Below are 16,239 nucleotides of genomic sequence, written 5' to 3' on the forward strand. Positions count from 1 at the left end.
CAGGCCAGGAGGGATCCACGCTGCCGCAGGATGAGTGCGGGCTGTGTATGCGGCTTCCTCCCCCCTCCTCTCGGGCAGCACGGTCGAGCAATCTCTAGCCTCTGCTGCTACCAGGAGAGTTGATGCTGGCGGCGGAGGCTGGAGATTGCTTGACCGTGCTGCCCGAGAGGAGGAAGCCGCATACACAGCCCGCACTCCTCCCGCGGCAGTGTGGATCCCTCCGGCCCCGGCAACTTGGTGTCCTCTCTCCCTGCTGCAGCGCTGCTCCCGTTGCCAGGTGAGCAACGCATGCAGCCGGGGGGAGGGGGGGAAGGGAGTGCTGGTGATTGGTGGGGGCGCTGGGGGTGCCGGTTATTGGCGAGGGGGTTCTGGTGGGTGTGGGGTGCTGGGATTGATCGGTGGAAGCCGCTGGGGGTGCTGGTGATCGGTGGGGGAGTGCTGGTGATCGTGGGGGGGGGGGTTTGCTGGTGATCGCTGGGCGGGGGGCCCTGGGGGTGCTGGTGATCGGCAGGGGTGCTGGTGATCGGTGGGGGGTGCTGCTGATTGGTGGGGGGGGCCTGGGGGTGCTGGTGATCGGCGGGGGGTGCTGGTGATTGGGGGGGGGGGCGCTGGGGTTGCTGGTGATCGTTGGGGGGGGGGGCGCTGGGGTTGATGGTGATCGGTGGGGGGTGCTGGTGATTGGTGGGGGGGGCGCTGGGATTGCTGGTGATCGTTGGGGGGGCGCTGGGGTTGATGGTGATCGGTGGGGGGTGCTGGTGAGCGGCAGGGGTGCTGGTGATCGGTGGGGGGTGCTGGTTATCAGTGGCCGCTGGGGGTGCTGGTGATCGTGGGGAGGGGGGGCCTCCTGTCTTGGGTACCCTGGGCCCCCCAGGGCTTGATGCCCCCATATATACCCACACCCCACACCATGGACCCCTCACTTATGCAACCCCATCACCACCTAACACAGGGGGGCATGCAGACCAACACGCACCATTTCCACAACGCCACACGACCGACCCATCCCTGCTCACACAACACTCCCACTCCCACTGCTCCGCTAACAGCTGCCAGCTCACACACACTGCAGGCCTGTGGAAACGACAGCCTCCTTTTCCGGCAACACACAGTCACCCAAACCCCGACTGACACCCGCACCCCACACCACGGAACCCTCCCTCCGCCAAACCCCGTCACTAGCTACCAAATCCAGCTACTGAGGGGACATGCAGGCCGGGAGCCGCCGTCCGCGCAACGGACCAGCACACACCATGTTAACACTGCCCGTTGCTGCACATGCACCACTGCATCACACTGCAAGCACCCCGCACCTCACTCTGTACCTCCGTTAGGTGTATCGCCGCAACTGGCTCCAGCCCCGCGGAAGACATGTATGTTCCAAGCCACCACCAGACAACCACACCGCGGGACAAGGCACATGAGCGCACATTCCAGATTCTATACACCTAACGCAGCCACATACTCACAGACGCCCACCTTGCACTATCACCCATCCCCGTATGTGCAGCAATGCCTTTTGCCCTAATCCACACTCGCATGCCCCCATCACAAGGGGGGGAACAAGTGCAGCCTCATGGTCCCAGCACAGCCCTATCACCACAACACTTTACTGCTCCAGCCAGCAGCCAGAGATATACCATCGCCTATCAGCACACAAACAATGCAACCTCTTCTCCCTTACACACACACTTACCCTCCACCTAACAACACGCACGCACCCTCCTCCTGCACACACAAAACACCTTCCCCATCCTTGCTACACCCACACCCAACAACAACCCCTCCTGCCCCCATCACCCTTACACCACATGAAAAAAACAACCCTCACACACCCAACACTACAAATTACAAACAACCCCACACCCACGCAACCATCTGTCCAACACTCACCGCACACCGCAAGCCCTTCCCACAACCGCAATAACTCCATACCTGCCACCCACACTCCACAAATACACCACCCATCCAGCACCCCCTGCACCACAACACAACCTTACCCATCTGCCTAACCCAGTCACCTCTCTTTCCATGCACACACTACAACCCCCCAAAAACCCTCCACCATCCACCCCATGTGGACATCCTCCACCCATGCAAACTTCCAACCCCCTCCCCCTGCCACTCACAACCACAACTCCATCACACGCTACACCTCCTGTCACCACCACCATCCCTCACCACTACCCAAAACATATACAGTCAGCGGCCACCCGCTACCACCATAAAATACTACCCACAGCATTTTTGTGACCCCCACAGCAAACCACGTTGCCCTCCCAAACAACACTCCACCACGCACATTCCCTTCAACACCCTCCACAATCCAGCCCAACACCACCCTAAGCCTATCGCACACCCACCTCCCTCCCTCTACAACCAACTCATTATCTCAAACCATCAATACACCAGTTAGCGCACAACACTACCTGCATATCTTACAGCCACAAAGATGCACATCGCAACTCCAATATCTGCCAAACCAACACACCTCAGCCCCCAACAAACACCCCAACACCACATCCTCTTCTCCTTACCACACGCAGGAACAATCTACCCACCCCTCCCCCAAACACACCATGCACGCACCCTCCACACATCCCTGCTCGCACAACACCAGTTCCCCATATTTGCAAAACCACCACCCACCAACTCCACCTTAGCAACCACTAACCCTCATAGCTATTAACACAACCCTTGCACACCCACAACTCCAACACACAACAAACCCCGCCACTACAATTCAACCACAACACCTCACAAACACATCCATCAACCACCCAAGCCACATACCTAACACCCACCTTCCACAAATACACCACCCCCTGCACCTCAACACAACCTTCCACATCCCCCTAGCCTACCCCCCCATCCTCACAGGCACGGACCCCAATACCCTACACATTCCACCCCATGTATACATCTCCCAGCCATGACACCTTCGCCCACTCTCCCCCTAACCCCTACACCTCCACCAACTGGAACACCTCCTCTCCCCTCCCCCAACCCTCACCCCTAGCCCAAAGTATACAGTGACCGGACCACATCCTCCGTCCAGCCTCACTCTGATCATCCACCAACCGCAGCATCTTCAGGGCAGCCAGCCGAATCCATGTACCCCTTCCCACAACACACTCCACCAACCAGAGTCCCCTCACCCCCATCCACCATGCAGCACACAACCACCCAAAACCTATCACATACAACATCTGCCCTACCCGTAAACCACATACACCTCAACCCCCCCACCCCCCACTCCCACCTCCACCAAAAAAACACTATAAAACTACTATTCTACACCTGGACATTTCTCTGGAGGTTACGGGGGTGTAGCCCCTTACGACGGTGTGAAGAGCGCCGGTAGGGCGCGATGAATCACCTAGTATATATATATATATATATATATATATATATAAACATACAGAATCCTTGCTGACGAGGGATTCTTCTAGAGGTGCTGCTTTTTTTTATATCCCGAGCGCAACTTGATACCATTCTTGTGTATATATATATATATATATATATATATACACACACGTATCCCTTATCCAATATTCAGAATCACACATTTTTGGTTCCCCTACTGAGATAATGACACATATATGTGTATATTATAGTATATATCTATATATACACATAATATATAATATATATGTCATTATCTCAGTTGGGGACCCAAAAATGTGGGACTTTGAACTTTGGATAAGGGATACTCAACCTGTATGTATATATATATATATATATATATATACATATATATATATATATATATATATATATACATACATATACATAGAAGGTCCGGCACTCTCAGCTTCATAAATTACCTTGACCCGGTGCCCTCACAGAGAAGCAGTACGGCACTCGGGTTACCAGAAAGAATGCAGACACAGTCTGTTCTTAGCAACGTTTCAGTTTTATAAACTTTTTTCAAGCTACAAAATTCAAACTAAACATACCTTTATAGGCACCCCCCACCATGTGTGAAAGTCCGCTGTCCGGCCGGGACCACTCATCCAGCCGGCGGCAGCTACCTGATGACATCATCACGCTCAGACCAGGGCTCTGACAGAGTGGACTATGTTTACTATTGCCATAGACACAATCATCCCTCTGATAATATAAGATACATAGTCCCATGTATAATACATCTTACATAATACAATGTTGCCAGGGTCGGACTGGCCCACAGGGGAACAGGGGAAACCACCTGTAGGCCCCACTGATTGTGGGCCCTCCTCCTCCACTAGGTATCAGGTTCCAGGCTCTATCCTAGTGCACTTGAATTATGCTTTATACTTATGTTACATTATACTTCACAAGAATACGGTTTATTATATATTTACCAAGGGGTACAGAACATGCATTCTGTAATGGGTAGCCAAACCTCTGTGGTGGCTGGCCACGCCCCAGTGGAGCCTGGCCACACCCATAACCATGGGCCCCTACAACAGCATTCCCCCGGTGGGCCCTTTATATCCCAGTCCGACACTGAATGTTGCTATTTTATAGCTGGAGAACTTTTGGAAGTTATAACAGCAGTAACAAAACAGCATGGAAGATTACATAAAGGCAGCATAAGAGATTTGCTCATTTAACCCCTTGGGTGAAATTACGTCCAGTTTAACTATCCACCTTGCTTCACATTTAAGTAACTTAGCTGATCTATTCCCCCCTCTAATTTGTGGGGGTATCTAATCAATCATTCTATAGTGCAAACTATTAAGAGCATGTCTGGCTTCAGCAAAATGCCGCGCCACGGGTTGCTCACTTGTACCAGATTCTATGGCATGTCGGATAGCTGAACAATGTGCTGAACAATACGCTCCTTAAATTTACGTTCCGTTTTTCCAATATAACTCAATCCGCATGGACATATAGAGGTATATGCAATTGCGGATGAATTCCGGCTGGAATTCGACCGAATTTAAATTCGACACAATTCGACAGTCACATACCCTCCCGCCGGGACCCGAATTCGACATATTCAATAAAAAACGGATTCGACAGTCCCGCTGTCGAAAAACGGACCAATTGACGGATAGTGTGCATCCTGGATTCGACTTTTTGGATGGCACAAAAATGATTAAAAAACCCAGAAAAAAATTTGCGTGGGGTCCCCCCTCCTAAGCATAACCAGCCTCGGGCTCTTCGAGCCGGTCCTGGTTGTAAAAATACTGGGGAAAAATTGACAGGGGATCCCCAGTATTTTTACAACCAGCACCGGGCTCTGTGTCCGGTCCTGGTGCAAAAAATACGGGGGACAAAAAGCGTAGGGGTCCCCCGTATTTTTTAACACCAGCACCGGGCTCCACTAGCTGGAGAGATAATGCCACAGCCGGGGGACACTTTTATACCGGTCCCTGCGGCGTGGCATTCCCACCCCTTCCCACTGAAAACCATGCTCTGATCTCTCCATATTATTTTAGTCAGTTAAAAAAAAATATATTCTTGTAAAAAATATATAAATAATACTTGTGTCTCCTAATAGACAAACCAGGTACATATAATCTGGTATACAACATGGGCCGAATTGCAGTTTAGTAGATGTCTAATTTGAAATTTTTGTCCACTATAGGGATGATTGAATGTATCCCCCTATAAAAAGAAATTGACAGGTCACACAAGTGCATTTGATACAACCTAACTTTTTAGGGGCTGCTGAAAAGGTGGACATATTTGAAGAAATAGATTTTTTAGATAAATCAGTGTTAACCAAAAAATCTTTTGAGGTTTCTCTCCCTGGAATAACAGGGCATTAAGGAAGTGTTTTCGAATCCCAAATTTTTGTGAGAGCCAATAATAGGCCATTGCTGCTTGACTATCTTGTTACTAGTGGGTGACATGTTATTAAATTTGTTAACCCATGGAAGTTTGGTTGTAACTGTTGATGACCCTTTTGTTATTATTAGTATGCTATCTCTACTCAATCCTGCTACTTTTTGTTTAGCTTCCGCTAATAATTTTACACAGTAGCCCCTCATTTTACATTTTTCAATGAACTCATCAATTTGAGAGTTAGCTATATCTGGATTAGAATTGATACATTTGATTCTTACCATCTGTGAATAAGGTAGCCATCTTATCAAGCTTTTTGTGTGACAACTTTGTGCCTGTAAAGTCAAATTCCTGTCTGTCGGTTTTAAATATACAGATGTTTGAATTTGTTGATTCATATTTTAACGTCCAAATAATTAATTTCCTTCTGACTCATAGCCCAAACCTATTCGACTTTTCCGTAAGAAGGTGTGGATCTCCTCTGGCACAAATGTCTGGAGTCCAGTTTGCCAGACGAGATCCACACCTTCTTACCGAAAAGTCGAATAGGTTTGGGATTTAACACTGAATTTGATCTTCATAATATCAGAGTTTTTTCATGTCTTTTATGAACAAATCAGGTCATTGGGCCACGCCACATAGAGAGTTGATGCTTAGATAATAGAATTTGAATGCCCAAGTATTGTGTTTCACCCATTTATGATTTAGAAATGGGTGCTACATTAATAACAAGACACACCCCTGATGAAGTCTCGGTGTGAGACGAAACGCGTTGGGTATCTGTCTCTATTGTGACCTTCAAGTTATATGAATCAAATGAAGAGACTTAAAGGATATTGGTGGTCATTCCGAGTTGTTCGCTCGTTGCCGATTTTCTCTATATTGCGATTAGTCGCTTACTGCGCATGCGCAATGTTCGCAGAGCGCATGCGCTTAGTTATTTAACTCAGCAGTTAGGTATTTTACTCACGGCATTACGAGGATTTTTCTTCGTTCTGGTGATCGGAGTGTGATTGATAGGAAGTGGGTGTTTCTGGGCGGAAACTGGTTGTTTTATGGGTGTGTGTGAAAAAACGCTGCCGTTTCTGGGAAAAACGCGGGAGTGGCTGGAGAAACGGGGGAGTGCCCGGGCGAACGCTGGGTGTGTTTGTGATGTCAAACCAGGAACGAAACTGACTGAACTGATCGCATGTGGCAGAGTAAGTGTCAAGCTACTCAGAAACTGCTAAGAAATTTCTATTCGCAATTTTGCGAATCTTTCGTTCGCAATTCTGCTAAGCTAAGATTCACTCCCAGTAGGCGGCGGCTTAGCGTGTGCAAAGCTGCTAAAAGCAGCTTGCGAGCGAACAACTTGGAATGACCACCATTAGTCCAAATATTAGTCCAAATATTGAGAATTGCTGTCATCATATTTTTATGTATTTTAATAAATCTTTGTATTAAGCAGAACCTTTTATAGATTTGTATATTTGATTGTGAATAACATATTCCACCTAGTAGGTGGCTGAGACTGATGGAACTAATGGTCTAAGACTATAACCAAATAGAGGCACCAATTACACTATTGATGTATATGTACCATATCTGTTCTAACAGGGAACTTAGTGTAATATGGCTGCCTATAACCACTTTTTAGATTTGAAGTCACACTCATATGGTGCAAATGAGAGTATTGTTTTGCATATATATATATATATATATATATATATATATATAAATGAATGGAATAGGCGGCCCTGAGGACGGAGAGGATTCTCCGAAACATGTCGGCCCGTTGCCAATAAAGGAATCATTCTTGATATCAGCCTGCTGAGTGCCGCCTATTCCATTCATTTGTATTATGGGAAGCTTTCTCTCATGAGGAGGGCACCGCAGCATTTCACGCTTTTTTCTTCTGAGTGCCGGACACCACATTGGACTATATATATATATATATATATATATATATATATATATAAAGGCTCCAAGGATGATCGTATACAGATATGGAGCAAACACAATGCAACGTCACATGTAGTAAAGTTTATCTTTACTATTGATGAAACCCAAATTAACTACCTGGATGTAAGAATTACTAATAGGAATAATCATCTAAATACGTCCCTATTTGTCAAACCCACGGATAGAAATACTTTATTAAATTATCACAGCTTTCACCTGTTAGCATTACGTAAAGGCCTGCCATACTCCCAGTTTATGCACGTGAGGCGCATCACTTCGGACCCCGCTGAGACCAACATAGCTTTAGATGACATGCTTAAGAAATTCGCACAGAGGGGGTATCCAATTAGGGAGTTAGAACAGTCCAAGGAGGCAGTCCTAAAAAAATCAAGAGAAGAGATACTGTCAGCCAATAAGAGTACAACTATACAAGTGAATAAGTTACCGTGGGTTAGTAAATTTACCACCAATTCCAGGCGTACAGTTAAAAGGGCTAAACAATTATGGCCAATTATTCAAACTGAACCGACCCTGAAGTGTCTATCTGACACGAGCCTCTTACCCAGTCATACCCAAGGTAATAATTTGGGTGATTACGTAGTGAAACTTGATGTCACAAATTTGACTAGGTCTAATGAAACACACTTTCTTAGACCCAAGGCTGGATGTTACAGATGTCTAGGGTGTGCCACATGCAATACCTTAATGACAGGCCCAACATTTAATCACCCGCAAACTGGTAGGAAGCTACCCATCAGGCATCGTCTCACCTGTACATCAACAAATGTGATATATACTGTATGCTCATTTGCCCATGTGGCCTTGCCTATGTGGGTAAGACCATACGGCAATTCACAGAAAGGATGGCTCTTCATAGAAGTGCGATCAAAAAAGCATTTGAAAAAGGGTCTAGTGATCAGCCGTTTGCCCGTCATTGTTTAGGGGCAAAACATGGGTGGCAAGCATCAGAGCCATCCTTATTGACCACACTCCACTGACATTGAGGGGTGGCAATAGGGATCGGCTACTTCTCCAGAAGGAATCCCGGTGGATATTTAAGTTGGGCACCCTGTCCCCTGGCGGACTTAATGAAAACCTAGGTCTGCAATGCTTTTTGTGATTTTTTTGTGATCTTTTTTGATCACTGTCTAAGTATAATTTCATCCTTATCCTGACAGGGATTAGATCCATATATAGAGGGCTTATACGTGTAAAGTACTATACCTGTCCGTTGTTCTGGATTAGCTATAATAATAATAATTAATATTTCTATATGTATTTCTATTAATCAGTAGCTATCTACAGGAGTTACGATTTTGTAATTTATTCTGGTCACCATGGAGGTGCCATATACTGATGCACTATTGTGATGACTATTGGTATTTTAATTGTTTTGTTGTTTTGTAATTTTGTATCCACGTAGGCTCCGTAGTTCTGACGGCACCTGCAGATCTTGTTGTTGGTTACCATGGGAATCTCCCTGCCGCACGGAGCGTCATGACGTCATGGCCCGGCAACGCGGAAGTGAGCTGTGGATGCTGGCGGGCGGCAGCGCCGTGCGGACAGGTGAGAACAGTTTGAGCACTAATGTTTGTGTCTGTGTATTGTATACATGTTTTGTTTATTGTACAGCACTTTTGATTAGCCCTGAGGACGGGGAGTTTCCCCGAAACATGTAGGCATTAAAAGGACACTTATCTTCATATACCTGTGTCAGTCTGCATGAGTGCCGCCTATCACCCTTCATCTGCATTGTTAGCTTATGCCAAGCCAACTAGAAGGGCACCGCAGCACAGTGTTAATTTTACTTTTGGAGTGCCGGAAAAATTCTTCTACGTTTTATATATATATATATATATATATATATATATATTTGTCATTCACTGTTCATGTTCTGACAAAAGCGATTGTCACATTACATAGACAGCTTAATACGGAATACTATATGAACAGTGTGTAAATGAAACTACCAACCCATAGCGAGCATATTTAATAAAGACTCGCTGCTGCTGCCTGTTACTAAGGGATTAATATACATGCTAATTGCAGGTACAACCATAATATAGGCAGCGGTGATCTCTATCGCACACAATATCTATACTAATTAGAGAATCGTCTGATGCCCACCATCATACGATATATATATATGACAGCTACAAGCAGCGTGAGTTATAAATTATGACTGAAGAAATTATATCTTATACCAGTGGTTCCCAAACGCAGTCCTCAAGGCACCCCAACAATCCAGATTTTAGGTATATCCATGGTTCAGCACAGATGGTTAAATCAAATTGACTAAGGTGCTAATTAAGTCACCTGTGGCCAAGCATGGATACATTTACAACCAGGACCATTGGGGTGCCTTGAGGACCGCGTTTGGGAACCTCTGTCTTATACACAAATAGAAGATTTATAAATGGACATATGTTTACTAGAAATCCAATTCCATTTCATTAGAAAGGGGCTCGCTGATAACAGTCACAAGCACATATTGATGCCTATGAATACTGGTACTGAAAGTCCATATTAATAAATGTAATGAATCCTATTAGAAAGTCTGGGTATTAAATCACTAACCAAACACCTACAGTACGTACAGTGTCCAATAGTGTAAAAAAACGTATTACGTTAAGACCCATTCCGAGTTGCACACTTATTATAAAATGAGCATCTAACAACATTTATAACACATTATGGAACTTGATATACACGTCCACCCATAAAAGGGTTAATATTAGAATCAGACATACAAAACATACAGTACAAGATACACTCTCCACAATTTGACTATTCTTTATACCTACTTGTGTATATAGACTCTGGGTGCAATGAACCTGTGAATAAATAAGAGCTATACAATCTCATATGATAATATACTCTGGTACTGTAGCTATATAATCACTGTCCTATCTGACACATTAAGTGAGAGATAGGGATAGAGGGGCTGAACTAGTGAGTACTATATAAGTGTATATACTGCCTCTAATTCTTCAACATAAAACTACTAAAGGGATTAATTTGTCTGACACAATTTAGTGAGAGACAAAGACAGGAAATACCTAACAAGTCTGAATACTCTATTATCAGGGGCGTAGCCAGAACTTTGTGGGCCCCATAGCAATATTTTGAAAGGGCCCCTGTCTGAATGCTTCTAGAGATACACCTATTCGCAGCAGTTGTAAATTGTATGCCCCATAATTTATTATTTATATATTTATTAAAAGTTTCTTATATAGCGCAGCATATTCCGTTGCGCTGTACAATTAGAACAACAGTATTCGAATAAGACTGGGTAAAAACAGACAGACATAGTAGTAGGAAGTATAGTACCCATGTTGATATTTTAAGCCATAGTAGTGCCTTAGTTAACGTTATGCCCCATAGTAGAGCACTAGTTTATTTTATGATCCGTAGTAATGCCCTAGTTCACATTATGTCACATTGTAGGGCTGCCAGTACACATTATGTCATGCAGTAAGCCTAATTCTTATTATGACATACAGTGCCTCAGTTCATATTATGCCACATTACAGTGCCTCCACTTGATATTGTGCCCACAGTTCATATTATGTAACATAATCCCCTTCAGTTAATTTTATAGCACATGACAATGGTCAAGACCAGGGGCATACCTAGATATATTGTAGGCCCAAAGGCAAAAGTATGTAAGGGCCCTTATGTATCTACTAATAAAAAACGTATATAACACATGTAACGGTGACAGGGAAGAGGGGCCCCTCTCAGCTTTGGGCCCCATAGCGCATTGGCCTTTCTATAATGGGTGCAATGGGTGCGGTGCAAACGGGCCCCTGGGTCCAGGGGGGGCCCACTCCGCACCCATTGCACCCATTTTAACACTTACCTTTCCGGAGTCCAGCGTCGGGACCTACAATCACGGCAGAAATCGCTACCAAAATGGCCGCAGCGCATGCCCGGTAGCCAAATTGGTCTCCGGATCATGGCGGGCGCCATGTTTCCGGAGACCTGTGCATGTGCAGTAGACTCCGGCACAATGCCGGAGTCTACAGCACCCTACAGAGGAGGGGGCCCACCCGGAGGTGCACACGGGCCCCTTCCTCTGTAGAAACGCCCCTGGCATAGCGGCTGCACTGCCTGCACCTATGGTAGCTAAACCCTTGCCTATTATGTCTGACACTTGAAAGTGAGAGATGGTATATCATCAGTGAGCTGCAAAAATGTCTTTACTGAACAGAACAGTAAAGCAATGAGCCTGTCTGACACATTTATTGAGAGACAATAACAGAAAATTGGATCTGCCGGGATATAAAATCCAATTTATCTTAATTGATGCTCAAAAGAGTTAGCATAATACCTTCATGTAGTATAAAGAGATAAACAGTACAGTACCCTAATCTGAATCATAAATCAATCTCACAACACCTTACACTGTAAGTGAGAGGTGATTTGATGGTATAATACATACAATATAAATTTTGAACCTGCAACCCTCAGAAAAAATACCCCTTTCTATCTGACACAATAAGTGAGAGATAGAAAAATTGGAATTGACGCACCCAGAACAAACAGACAAATATCGGGCCTAATCCAGACCCGATCGCTGCAGCGGCAGCGATCATAGCCGGATGACCTATGTCAAGTGTGCACCCGCAGCGGCGGCACTGTGCATGCGCATCCAGTGAGATGCGAAAGCACCTCGCTTCTGCGATCGCCTCTGCCTGATTGACAGGCAGAGGCAGTCGCGGGGCAGGAGGGGGTGTGCCAACGGCATTAGAATGCTGTTGGGGGGGCGTAGTCTGGACAATGCAGGCGTGTCCAGACCATTGCTGGGGTGGGCTGCGGCGATGCGTGACAACATCACATCGCAGCCAATGCGGCCCAGAACGTGGCGAGTAGCCACCTGCCAACGCAGCTGGGCTGCGCAGGCAGGGAGCTACTTGGCGGGTGCGTAAGCAGGAGTTAAAGTGAGGTGGAACGGGGCGGTACTGCATTCCGTCAGTTCCACTTGGAGACGGAATACAGTTCCACCTCCTCTAGCTCACCTAACCTGATGTCCCGGCGCTGCAGGGAGATGCGGGGTGCCCGCTGAGATTGCATTACCAGCGGGCGCCCGACTCCCTCTCCACAGTGGAAGCCGTCGGCAGGAGCTCAGTACTGAGCTCCCGCTTCCGGCTCTGTCAGATCGCGCTATGGGAGAGACGGCATGACGTCTCTCCCATAGTGCCGAGGAGCGGACGCCGAGAGGACTGCGGCGGGAGCGGGGCTTGGTGAGTATGGTGTCCCCCCTCCCTCCCATATGTGTACTAGTGGCACTGTTACTGGGGGGCAAGCTACTGGGGGCAAACTGCAAAGGGGCAAATTACTGGGGCATTACTACTTGGGGCAAACTACAAGGGGGCAAGCTGCAAAGGGTAAACTACTGGGGGCATTACTACTGAGGCATTACTATAGGAAGCAAACTACAGGGGGGCTAAACTACTGGAGGCATTACTACTTGGGAGCATTACTACTGGGGGCTAAACTACAAGGGTGAAAACTACAGGAGCTAAACTACTGGGGGCATAACTACAGGGGGGTATTACTACAAGGGGGCAAACTACTGGGGGCATTACTAACGGGGGCTATCCACTGGGGGCATACTACATGGGGCTAAACTACAGGGGCTAAACAACTGGGGGCACAACTGCAGGGGCAATACCACTGGGGGCTAAACTACAGGGGACATGGCTAAACTACATGAGGGCTAAACTACTGGGGGCATTACCACTGGGAGGCTAAACAAAAAGAGGGGGGGAGTAAACTGCTGGGGTCATAACTGCAGGGGCATTACCAGTGGGGGCATAACTACTGGGGCTAAACTACAGGGGGCTAAATGACTGGGGGCATTACTACAGGCAACATTACTATTGGGGGCAATACTACACAGGGGCATTACCATTTAGGGCATTACTGTTGAGGGTACACTACTAATGAGGGCATTGTAAAGGGGGCACTTTATAAGGGGCACCACTCCTGGGGACATAAGGGGCACTACTACTGTGGGTATTGTATAAGGGGTGCTACTGCTGTGGACATTACTGTATGTGTATTACGGCGTACTACCAGTGCTCGAAGTGAGCCAGTATACAACGGTATGGTATACTGGCACTTCTTTGAGCACTGCAGGGCCAACAAAGAAGCTGAGCTCCCGGTCCGCCCTCCATCTCTCCGCCCCTACCATCGCCGCCGCACTGGAAGCCATGGTTCCAGACTCCCAGCTGCAGCAGATCTGGGACCAGGCCGGCTTTATTATCCCTGCCGCCGCATTGAGCTCCTGTGAACGTGGCACTACTAGTTCAAATCTGTCGCTGATTGGCTGCCGGTCCGCGGCAGTTTAGAAATACTAGCGCCGTGGTCACAGGAGCCAGATGCGGCGTCAGGGATAATAAAGCCAGCCTGGTCCCAGATCCGCTGCAGCCGCCCTCAGCCTCCTCTGCCGCCCTGCCCTCAGACCTCTGCATGCCTACAGCCTCCTCCTCCACACTATCTCTGAGTCCCACATCCTTCTCCACCCCACGCCTACCACAGCCTACTCATCCACCGCACCGCAAACCACCGCCGCTGCTAAACAGGTAATCTTACCCTGATGCCTTTCTCTCAACCTAGTCCCTACTGTATGCCCTTGCTGTCCCTCTCTCTGTCACTCTCCCTGTCCCAGCTGTCACTTTCCATGTCCCTGCTGTCACTCTCCCTGTCCCTGCTGTCACTTTCCCTGTCCCTGCTGTCACTCTCCCTGTCCCTCTGTCATTCTATAATGTGAATTTCGGCTCATACTGTGTGCTATAATGTGAATTTCAGCACATTCTGTGTGCTATAATGTGAATTTCGGCTCATACCGTGTGCTATAATGTGAATTTTGGCTCATACCATGTGCTATCATGTGAATTTCAGCTCATACTGTGTGCTATCATGTGAATTTCGGCTCATACTGTTGGGTATAATGTGAATTTTGGCTCATACTGTTGGGTATAATGGGAATTTCAGCTCAAACCGTGTGCTATAATGTGATTTTCGGCTCATACTGTGTGCTATAATGTGAATTTCAGCTCATTTTGTGTGATATAATGTGAATTTTGGCTCATACCGTGTGCTATCATGTGAATTTCGGCTCATACCATGTGCTATCATGTGAATTTCGGCTCATACCGTGTGCTATCATGTGAATGTTGGCTCATACTGCTGGGTATAATGTGAATTTCGGCTCATACTGTTGGGTATAATGGGAATTTCGGCTCAAACCGTGTGCTATAATGTGATTTTCGGCTCATACTGTTGGGTATAATGGGAATTTCGGCTCATACTGTTGGGTATAACGTGAATTTCGGCTCATACTGTGTGGTATAATGTGAATGGGGCACCAGTAAGGGGTCCTACTAGGGTGTAGTATGGCTGACCGGCGGTCAGGAGACCGCCGGTCAGCATACCGACGCCGGGATCCCGGCAGCATACTGACGCCGGGATCCCGGCGGGGAGGGGCGAGTGCAGCAAGCCCCTTGTGGGCTTGCTGCGCTCGCCACGCTGCAGGCTCGGTGATGACCTGCGGTCACCACGGGTTCTATTCCCACTCCATGGGTGTCGTGGACACCCACGAGTGGAAATAGTCCCTGTTGGTCGGCATGCCGACCATCGGGATAGTGAGGGGTCGGGATGGTGGAGGAGGTCATATGACTGTCGGTCTCCCAACCGCCGGTCCAATGAATACCACCCGTCCTACTATTGTGGTGCATAATGTGTATAAGAGGTATATGGTGTGGTAAACTACACTGAAGGAGACGGCCTCTTATGAGTGGCCATGCCTCCTTTTCAGGAGTGCGCACACCTTCGGCACGCACATAATTGCAACCTTCACTTTTCCATACCCCCATTTCAAAATTTCCACTTTGGTGCTACTACTGTGGGCATTATTACTATTGTGTGACCACTCTTCTTTCTTTTTTGAGACCACACCCCCTTTTTGTGAGACCATTACATGGGCGCAGTGGGGAGTGGGGTGAGTTCCACCACCTCTCTAGGACCACTTTAAGCACTATGCATAAGCATCGCCGCCGTGCGATGCTTTTGCACCTGATCAGGGGAGGGGGAGGGAGGTGGTCCTGACATGTAGGGCGGACTAGCCCTGTGCTGGGCGTCCCCCCGCATGTCAGAGAAACTGATCGTAGATGTGGTAATTTTAGCACATCTACGATGAGGTCTGAATCACTCCCATACTCTTTTTTTTCTATTACCAAATAGATACATTCTATCACAGTGTACCAATTAATCAAGTCCTTTGGCAGCTGCCATAAATCTAAATACACAGAACATTGTGGTGAGAATTGTATTGAAATGATATAACTCGGATATAACTCTTCTCAAGAACTGGGCACCAGGAGCAGCTGAGACAAGGATCTGTGAGTGCTGGGTGAACTTTGGTTTATGCCTTTGAGGGTTGTGAGAAAACCCATTACCAAGGAACCCTCCATATCTTTACTCGTTGTCCAGTGACCGAAGCTTTGTGAGTTTATT

Source organism: Pseudophryne corroboree, chromosome 6 (assembly GCF_028390025.1).
Source record: "Pseudophryne corroboree isolate aPseCor3 chromosome 6, aPseCor3.hap2, whole genome shotgun sequence".
NCBI classification, from domain to species: domain Eukaryota; kingdom Metazoa; phylum Chordata; class Amphibia; order Anura; family Myobatrachidae; genus Pseudophryne; species Pseudophryne corroboree.